The sequence below is a fragment of the Strongylocentrotus purpuratus genome, unplaced genomic scaffold (genome assembly GCF_000002235.5).
Source record: "Strongylocentrotus purpuratus isolate Spur 01 unplaced genomic scaffold, Spur_5.0 spur5_scaffold_21, whole genome shotgun sequence".
NCBI classification, from domain to species: Eukaryota; Metazoa; Echinodermata; class Echinoidea; order Camarodonta; family Strongylocentrotidae; genus Strongylocentrotus; species Strongylocentrotus purpuratus.
Genome location: NW_022145607.1, coordinates 37,560,579 through 37,571,834, shown reverse-complemented (window position 1 = coordinate 37,571,834; position 11,256 = coordinate 37,560,579).

The following is an 11,256-nucleotide window of genomic DNA, read 5'->3' as shown; positions in this document are numbered from 1 at the left end:
CTTAATTTGTTAATTTTCAGTTTCTATTATGTCTTTTGTCGCGATTTAGGTCACCATAATTATATTGGATCCATCGGTGCTGTTCTCGACAGAGAAAGGCATGTGAGGATTAGGTCTACTGAGGCAGAACTATGAAAGCGACTTGCCGTCTCTGGAGGGCGTGGGAATGATTGAAATATGAGCAGTATTCATGACAAAAAAGAAACGTGCTCTTTTCAGGTTCTTAATTGCAACAGAAAACTGGAATTTAAATGATTTTCATTTCGGGGACAGCTATTTAGAACATTTAGATGAGCAGTTTCTTTTGTTAAACAATATTTGGCATACATAAGTTGTTGCTTGGTCAAACAGAGCTCCACCAAATATTCAAAATAGCGCCGTTCGTAGATCAGCTCAAAGGAATCATCTGTTTGAGATGACCGAGTAACAAGATGGATGCTGTTTGCATTGATCACTCTCGGTGTAGAAATACCTAAGTTATCATGCAACACCCATCCATGTTATGCAAGTGAAGGAGAGGTATATTGGTTAAGGATCTTGAGACGAGACCAGCAATTTTGATATCACGTGCCTTTTAAACTACGGAAGCTTCAAAGTGCCACCGAGATGACGATGTCTTCTCGACTTTTTTGGTCTGAGAAGGCAAAAAGGCGGAAAGGCGAGATTCCAAATCTCGTCTTCTCGACTTCTCGGGTACGAGAAGGTGAGAAAGGGAATTACAAATCTCGTCTTCCCGACTTCTCGGGTATGAGAAGAAGAGAAAGAGAGATTCCAATTCTCATCCAAATATCGTCTTCTCGTCTTCTCGTCTTCTCGGTTTTGAAATGGTGAGAAGGTATTATTTACAAACTCGCCAAGTCGCCTTGTTTAAGACTTGTTAGACCTCGCTATTCATAAGGACCGCCTTTCAGAGTTGGAGAAGAGGGGCGCTATTCATAAAACGAAATGAGGATCGATATTCATAACACAAGAAGACGGTCGCTATTCATAATACGAATTTAGGGACGCTATACATAATACGAGGAGAGGGTCGCTTTTCATAATACGAAATCAATTCGCTATTCATAATACAAAAAGAGGGTCGCTATTCATAATACGGGATGAGGGTCGCTATTCACAAAAAAAATTAAATACTAGTAAGTAATAAACAAAATGATAATAACGGCTGCGGAGTAGGTGCTAGGGGGGCACCACGTGGCCCCGAATATTTAAAGAAAACATTTAATGCAAATATATATTTCTGAACAAATAAAGATAAAGGCGTGCCCCAATAATGTATGTGACCCATCATCCCGGGCTCCACCGCTACCCCCCCCCCCCCCATCAGTCCTACCACGCAGTATTCCCTAGGTTCAAGTACATATTACCGACATTTTCGTCCAAGTAGTTCATAGATGGCGTAGCCTGTGTGTGTTTCACGGGGGGGGGGACGTGGGGCAGTGAGGGTGTAGCAGCGTTGCCATGACCTATCATGTCTCTTATCCTCAGCAAAGGAAGGAAACGATTGAGAGGGGGTCGTAGAGACTTAAGTTCTACACCATTTTCAAGCTTTTTGTAAATAAACAATATTGCACGATATATTTTCCATTCGTAGTAGGTCCATGTTCAAATTATATAGCCTTAGCCATATCCAGGGACCCAGGCCTGAAGCTCTTCAAAAATCAGCCAATGAAGATTTTCGTTTTTCCATGAATTATCATATCTCGGGATACTAGGTAATATTGATATTAATAAACCTAACTTTATTCATCCACAATCTTGATTTCCTGAAAACTTGAAGACCGAAAACACACTGAGTTGGACCAGACCATGAACCTAGAGGGGTGGGGAGAGGGCACTTTATAATTGTGTTTAGTTTGGGGGATAGGGGGCTTGAACACTCTTGGACCTTGAAGTGTTTGCGTCATGTAGCGTACAAAGAGGTAATGCAATCCCACTATGATTTATCTTTTGAGTTCTATAATAATTTAGATATTAAAAACCGAGAGTTTTAAGTTTTCGTACGCTTAAATCTATATTTATCCAACTAAATAATATGAGTTCTCTGTATTCACATTACGAGGTATAATTCATGGAAAAACGAAAATCTTTAAACTCTTCATTGGCTGAAATTGAAGGGTTTCTGGGTGCCTTAATATGCATACGGCTATTAATTTGTAGGTCCACAAGTCCTACTAAAAGCTACTTTCTACATAATATTTAGAATCTCGCTTTCTCACCTTACCTTCTTGTACCTGAGAAGCCGAGAAGACGAGATTTGGAATCTCGCTTTCTGACCTTCGCGTACCCGAAAAGTTTTCGGTGGCACTTTTAAGCTTCCGTACGAAACTAATAGCGCTCGAGACCAGCAATGTTGGTATAATGGGCCTTTAGAAGAGTTATCACAAGTTTTGTGACACCAATAGCCCATGAGACCGGCAACAACGGTCTCACAGGCCTTTTGAAGGGTTATCACAAGGTTGCGAGACCAATAGCTTATTACTTTTTTATTTTTTGTTTGTTTCTATAATCTCTTTTGTCGCGATCTAGGTCACCATATTGGATCCATCGGTGCCGTTCTCGACAGAGAAAAGCATGTGATTAGGTCTACTGAGGCAGAACAATAACCACGATTTGCCGTCTTTGAAGAGCGTGGGAATTATTGAAATATGAGCGGTAGGTATGAAAATAAAAGAAACGGATGCTATTCAGAATGTTATTTTCGATAGGAAGCTTGAATTCAATGATTTTCTTTTTTGGGACAGCTTTTTCGAACATTAAGCAGTTTCTTTTGTCAAACAATATTTGGCATGCATAATTAAGTTGTTAGGTCAAACAGAGCTCAACCAATAAATTAAAAAGAGTGACGTATATATAGATCATCTCAAAGAAATCACCTGTTTGAGATACCCAAGATACCCAAGTAACAAGATGGATGTTGTTTACATCGATGACTCTCGGTGTAGAATTACAAGTTATTATGCAACACCCTATCTATGTCATGCAGGTGAAGAAGAGGTATATTGGTTAGGATAGGTCTCTGATTCGATCCTCGCTTGGTGCTTACATCATTGGACAACATGCTTTGTCCACATTGTCTCTCTCGACTCAGGTGTAAAATGGATACCTGAAATTGCTGGGGTAATGATACACGCAGGTAGTGCAGTATTAACAGTGATGTGGCTACCCCTGGGTAACAGGCCGATTTACTATTAAACATGAAATGTATGGATGTATCTTTCCTGGAGACCGATTGACGAGTTTATCCATTAAAGTGACTCGGTAACAGTGTTGAAGGTTGATGACACAATCTGTGTAATTTTTGTATGAAATGTTACTCCTTTTACTGTACTTACCCTCTAAATGCAAAACATCCTGAAAAGTTCTCAAACAACAAAGATTTATATGGTTTTCTTTTGAGGCGTCACTGTGCGACTCACTCTAACAGTAAATTATCCCAACTATTTTTGAATTTTCCCAACCGTTTTTCCATGAAAATAAGACATAAGACAGGATTTTAAAATATGTCTACACTAAAAACGTCTGGAATGGTATATAGAACCAATTCATTGCTTTGAGACGATTTATATTCACCTAAAATGTAATTAAATTGTAATAATATAGTTGGGAGAATCAAGGAATTGATCTGATCAATTTCTCCAATTGTTATCATCAATAATGGTCTATTTTTACTCAAACCTTCAGATTATCTTAAATTGTACATTTAGCATTGAAGTCACTACATTACCACCATTTTCTCTCATCTGAACAATGTTACAAAATCCCTTTAACGTGTTATCAATGAATGAACTACAATAATTCAGTCCGTTTATACTATATGTTGATACATCGGGCAAAGCATTGACAATCATCCAGTTTGTCAAGAACAACCTTTGTTTAAAAGTATGCATACAATTTGAATATGTTAGTAAACCGGTCTATTAACATCCATTAAAGCGACTACAATTACTTTTGCAATGTTTATTCTGAAATGCTCAAAGTGTGAATTCTCCGCATTTAAAAGATCTGTGGATATTTAGGATTATTCTATAGACCCATTCCACGGAATTCCCTAAATAAAATCAATAACAAATATAATCTTGTCACTTACTTGCCATTTAAAAAATATATATCAAATGTTTCCGATCAATACTTAATTTTCAACTTATTTGTATTGCTATTATACGGTTTGAATCCCAATTGATAACTAGTTCTTATGCCTCTTAAATCATATTTGTAATGTCATTTGTGTTTGTTTCGTCTTTGTTTGTTTCATATTTATATATATCATATTTTTTTGTAATGGGGTTTGCCATTGATAGGCTTGCGGCCTTTGCAAATCCCACCATGTTTGAATTTGTTTGTGCTGTAAAGGTTCTATGTCCAATTTGCAGGCACAACAAATGAAAGATAGTGCTAATTTAGAACTTCCCACAAAAAGAGAGCTTGAAAATGTCTTTAAGTGGGAAATAAAGACTATTAGTTGTCGAAATCGACTTAAGAGCTATATAACCAGTAAGAAATAGTCTGATTTTCAGACCATTGTACCGAATGGTCGTACATTTTATGCTGCGCAAAGATTCAATCAGTTTAATTTTGGCCATTACAAGAAGTGGGTTATTGATGTATTGCTCATGTACCCTTTACAGCTCAATGTATGTATGTTATTACCAAAAGAAGAAAAGAAGCCAGTCGGTAACTCAATAGTGTCTGACAGTGATGAGTCTAGCAAGTAAACGGGTTTCCTTGCATAATTTGAATATTAGGACACTGCTAACGTTTAGATTTCACAGATAGGACATACATGATATATTCATAATTCATGCAAAGTTCTACATAATTTGATGTTGGCTGCAAAAGGGACATAGTATCTTTAATGTGATACCTACTTTCTTTAGGGGTCAACGATCAACAAGGCTAAATTCTATTTTTTGTTGAATTCCCCCCCCCCCCCTACATTCGCCATAAATTTGTTTCTTATTTCCTTGTTAATTTTATTAGGTAGGTCTACATGTTATGGCCATTGTGATTGTTATTTTTATTAAAATGTGAATATGGAATGAATTGAATTAAATTGAGTATTTGTACCCTTGCTAAATAAGAACTGACCTAGGATTAAGCCGTGCTGTTGTGGTTTAGTAATATTAGAGAAGCTGCTGTCCACGGTGTTTTAGTGGGTAAAAGTTTTAGATCTACATATGACGGGGTTTATTATACACACTGTCAAAAATCCCTTGAGGTGCCCCCCCCCCCCCCCCTCCCTGTAGCAATATTACTTAATTATGCATGAGCTACGATACGCAGTGACTGACGTCACAAGGTATCCCATAATGTATACGCGTCGGGTACAACTAGATTCCCGCGCATTATTATTGCTGAGTTCTATCATGGCGGTCCCGGCCGCAGCCAGTTATGTTGTCGGTGTTATTTCACACAATAAAACCTATGTTGATGTTGAACTATATATACCAGTTTGCTCGGACTAATCTATGCTATTTGACATGGTGGCAGCCAGATGCGAACCTAAGGTACGATTTTATGACAATGGATCAGGATATCTTGGATAGATATGGAACGAGTTTGCTTCGTTCGGGCTGCAGTGCAGTGTGTACCGACAGTGACGTGTCGTCTGCAGGCTATTAACGACACAGCCTATTCGTTTGTACGTGTGTGATCCAAATTTATTTTGAGCGATCGGACCGCTGAGAACTAACTGTGACTGTGAGTAAGTAGAGTCTAGACCTCTAGAATCTACTACTACTTGGACTAGACTGTGTATAGCAGTGTACGTTTTGATGACGTTGTTGTCTCGATAAAATGATAAGCATGCTGTGCATGGTGACTATAGTATAGACCTCTAGTTGGAAGTCCCGACGTCATGACGTGGACCAGGAAGGCTGGAACCTAGCCTAGAGGCTAAATGCTGGTGAGCTGGATTCAGATCTGACCTGGACCAAGATTTTTAACGCTATGCTGAACAGCGGATCTGACCGGATGCCTACATCAGAGCAGTCAAGATTCAGGACTGGACAAGTGTCAAGTTGGGACGGTCAGGCAGAGACTCAGCCACGGAGCAAGACTTGGGCCTGAACGTGAAGTTATGAATGCTAAAAAATTGAACGCTAAATTTGAACTCTAACAAGTCTAAACGATTTAAGTTAGGCCTAGCCCTAGGCCTAGACCATAACATAGCGAGTCAGGATTGTTGCAGAGTAAATAACAGAACTGCTGCACAGATTATATGGACTATAATTGTACTAGTTTTTCTAGTGGACTCGAGTTGACTCATTTTGAACTTATTCATGCATGTGTAGTCTGGACTGTAGGCCTAAGCTAGGCTAGACTAGAGTTAGACTAAGACTAGACTAGGTCTGGTACTTACAACAGTGTGTAAAGTAATTTTCATGTCATTTAGACTAGATAGGACCTAGATCCTGTCGAATATTGGTATGTGTATCAATGTGGTTCTACTGTTGTAACAGAATTTTTTGTTTTTTGTTGCATGACTTTAGAAAAATGTCATACTGAATTGGAATGTGTACAACTAACAGGTCAGTTCACATATGGATTTGTATGCTACATCTATGTAAAAGTGTATGCTGAATTACAAAAGTTTGTTCACATATGGCGAATGTATTTTTGTTGCATGACTTGAGACAAATGTCAAAATGAGTTGGAATGTGTAAAAGGTCAGTTCACATATGGATGTGTAAGTTATGTAAACGTGTATGCTGAATTACAAAAGTTTTGTTCACATATGGCAAATGTATTTGAACCTGTATTAAGCAATTGTTTTGCACTGCTAAATGTTCTCTTACTAAGGTTTCTGTAACAGGTATTGCCATGGCTAGTGGAGCTATTCCAAGTCCCAGGATGGACTGGTCCAACCCGGACCGTTCGCAAGCATTGCGAGAGTTTAGATAAGTTGCCAACTTGTGGTTCAAAAAAAAAAAAAGACTCCTAAAGAGGCACAGCATACCTACGTGATATTATGGTCAGGAGTCGAAGGACTTAGGATGTTCAATACATGGAAGATGACAGAAGAAGTACTGAGCGACCCCAAGAACGTTTGGGAAGCATTCTCTACCCAGCTAGAGCCCCAGGAGAATTTTCGGATCCATAGATTGGAGTTCCAGAGATACAGACAGGGGGCGACAGAGTCTATAGATGATTTTGTTCTGAGATGTCGCACGAAGGCGGCAAAATGCAATTTCAAGTCCGAAGAATCTGTCGAGGAGAGGATCATAGAAGTTTTGATTGCTGGGATCAGGCACTCAGAGGTACAAAAGATCCTACTTAGCAGAGATGTGCATCTCAAGCTCGATGAAGCTGAATCGTTTATAGCCAGGACACACGAGGCTAGTGACACGCACATGAGTCAGTTGGACTGTCTGGATAGAGCCTCAGTACATGATGTACACCAGCAAGAAGCAAGAATTAGTACCTGCCAGAATTGTGGGTTGAGACATCCACCGAAGAAGTGTCCTGCATTCAAGTCACAGTGTCACAAATGCGGCACGAAAGGTCACTGGATGAAATTGTGCAGATCATCAGGTGACAGTAAACAGAGATCTCGGTCTAATTTCAGACGGACCAATGGTGACAAAGGAAATTGGAGGAACCGAAGTAAAAGTCGAACCCCTACTTCAGCAAAGAATTTGCTTCCTATTGCCAGTTCAGAGGATGGTGGTGAGCTACAGAGGGAATTCGATGATATCTGTATCGAGTCAATCTATGTTGGACATGTCCATATTGATGGTATTCCTATTGATGACAGCGATGAGCTTTTCGCAACTTTGAAGTTTAGCATGAGGAACAAGCCAGGTAACCACACTTTGAAGGTGAAGGTAAACACAGGAGCGCAGGGGAATGTGTTGCCTCTACGCTGCTTCAGAAAAGCGCTTCCAGAGTTTCTAGATGACCAGGGATATCCTCTCAAGTCGGCTGTAAGACTGCTACATGTAAGATTGTTTACTTACAATGAGACAGCAATACAACAATATGGTTGTTTTGATATTCCCTGCCAGTACAAAAATGGGAAGTGGTTCCGCAACAGCTTCTTCATTGTGGATACAAGTGGACCTGCCATCCTCGGATTGCAGAGTTCAGTCAAGATGCGTCTAGTTTTAGTGAACTGTGAGTTGCATCAGAGAAGCAGACCAAACATGATCAAGAGTACACAGGACCTGGTAGATAAGTACCCAGATCGATTCCAAGGTATTGGGAGATTCCCAGGCGAATACCACATCACTCTTGAAGATAATGCAGAACCTGTTGTCCATCCTCCAAGGGAGTTCCCTATCCATCTTCGAGATGAATTGAAGGAAAAGCTGGATAGGATGGAATCGATCGAGGTCATAGAGAAGGTGACCAAGCCTACCGATTGGGTTTCCTCGCTTGCTTTCAGCAGGAAAAGTAACGGACAGCTACGAGTGTGCCTTGATCCAAAGGACCTCAATAAGGCATGTAAGCGGACATATCACAAGGTCCCAACACTAGAGGAGATGACCCATAAGCTACATGGTGCTGAAGTGTTCTAAAAGCTAGATGTCAGACATGGCTATTGGAGCGTCGCCCTCGACGATGGATCTAGCTACCTAACAACCTTCAACTCGCCTTTTGGAAGGTATAGGTTCAAGCGTTTGCCATTTGGGATTAGAGTGGCTCAAGACATATTTCAGGAGAAGATGGATCAGATCCTTGAGCAATGCCCAGGCACGATTGGCATCGCAGATGATATAGTTTTCTATGGAAAGACTGAGGCAGAGCATGACAAAGCTCTACATAACCTCATGGCTGTGGGACGAGAGTATGGACTTGTCTTCAATGCAGACAAATGTGACGTGAAGACCCCACAGGTGAAGTTTTTTGGCTGTCTCGACGACAAAGAAGGTGTGCATCCAGATCCTGCAAAGATTGCAGATATTACCAGTCTTCCAGCGCCAGGCTGTTTACGAGAGTTGCATCAGTTTCTAGGGATGGTACAATACATGTCTTCCTTCGTCCCACACCTGGCTGACAATGCAGAGACCCTACGTGCATTGACTAGGAAGGACAGTGAGTGGCAGTGGACTCCATCACACCAGAAGGCATTTGAACACTTGAAATCAATGGTGTCGTCCATGTGCACTCTGACATATTTTGATCCCTCGAAGCACACAACAATTCAAGTAGATGAGTCCATGAAAGGACTAGGAGCAGCACTACTCCAGGAGGGGAAACCAGTCGCATTCGCAAGCAAGGCACTGACAGAGACAGAAAGCCGATATGCAAACATTGAACGAGAAATGTTAGCGGTAGTGTTTGGCTGTACAAGGTTTCACACATACGTGTACGGAGCAAAATTCACAGTGGAATCGGACCATAAGCCACTGGCAAGCATCCATAGGAAGAACCTAGCCAACACTCCACCCAGACTGCAACGGATGCTTCTCCGTTTGCAACTATACGACTTGGAGCTCGTATACAAGCCAGGAAGAGAAGTGGCCCTAGCAGATGGTTTGTCGAGGATCAACCCAGAGAAGCAACCGACCATGGAATTCGACAAGACCATCCATGCAATATACATGTCTCCCAGCAAGCTAAGACAGCTACAAGAAGAAACGGAAGCTAGCAGAAGCTTAAAAGTGCTTAAGGAAGTTATCCTAACTGGCTGGCCTGAAGACATGAAGGAAATTCCCAAAGAAGTGCGTCACTACTACTCGTGCAGAGATTCCCTGACAGTAGAAGATGGTCTCATTATGAAAGGGGAAAGAATTTTCATACCCAAGCCTATGCAGCATGAAGTGCTACAGAGTCTTCATGCAGGTCATCAAGGAACGACCAAGACGCAACTCAAGGCAAGAAGATGTGTCTACTGGGATGGACTATCAAAAGCAATTGATCAGATGGTGAGCTCTTGCCAAGCATGCAATGAGTTGCAGAAAGCTCAGCAGAAGGGGCCACTACTTCAGCATGAAGTACCCCATCATCCATGGGAAACAGTGGGAACGGATTTGTTCCACTTTGAAGGTGACGAGTATCTCATCGTCATAGACTACTGGTCTAAGTTTCCTGTCGTGAGGAAGATCACAGGTGGTTGCACCAGTTCGACTATTGTTCGAATCACAAAGAACATATTCAGTGAGCAAGGCATACCCTTGAAGATTGTGAGCGACAATGGACCACAATTCTCAAGCCGAGAATTCAAGAGTTTCACAGAGAAGTGGAATATTCAACATGTGACATCAAGTCCTCATTATCCACAGAGCAATGGACTTGTAGAGAGGGCAATCCAGACAGTCAAATCAACTCTGAAGAAAGTAAAGATGACTGGAGGCGATCCACAACTTGCCCTACTGTGTTTGAGGACTACACCAATCGACAGTAGTTTACCCTCACCAGCTGAACTACTACAGGGGAGAAAGTTCAGGAGTAACCTACCCTTGAAGGTTAATCACTCACCACATCGTGATGAGGTCTATGAGAAACTCCAACAACGCCAAGAGAGGCAGAAGGAAGTATTTGATGCAAGAGGAGTTCGAGATCTACCCCCACTGACCGTGGGTCAGAAAGTGACAATGCTAGATCATGGATCTGGAACCTGGAAACCAGCAACTGTCGTCGAACAGTGCCAAGAACCCAGATCATACATGGTAAAGACACCCAATGGAAGTGTTCTATCTCGTAATAGAAGAGACCTACGTAGTCTTGGACCACAGAAGCGTGTCCATTTCGACCTACCAAAGGACCCTGAAGACGGAACGCCCTCCGGTCACTTCCAAAGAACAATAACCAAACTAACCCAACAAATCAACCAGAAAAAAATGAGTATCACACTAGATCAGGTCGATTGGTTAAAACGCCTGATCGACTAATTGAGAAATAATGTGAAATTACTTCTTGCAGTTTGTAAGTTAAAAAACTGATAACTATACATGTATGTACCTATGATAAGTCTCTTGATACTTGCATGATATTACAGTACATTCACCTGCAAACGATAACAGTGTAATTTTGAATTAATGATATTACGGTATATTGTTTTGTAAATTAAAATTGATAACTATACATGTATGTACCTATGATAAGTCTCTTGATACTTGCATGATATTACAGTCATTCACCTATAAACAATAACATTGTACTTCTGAATTTATGATATTATAATCGTTCACATATAGTCATACAATTTCAACACTCACACGCTTTACATTCTAAAATTAGAAGTTGGAATGTGATATTTCATTTTTATTTCCAATGAGTTGTACATACAGAATTTGGTTAACATGAAGTTAA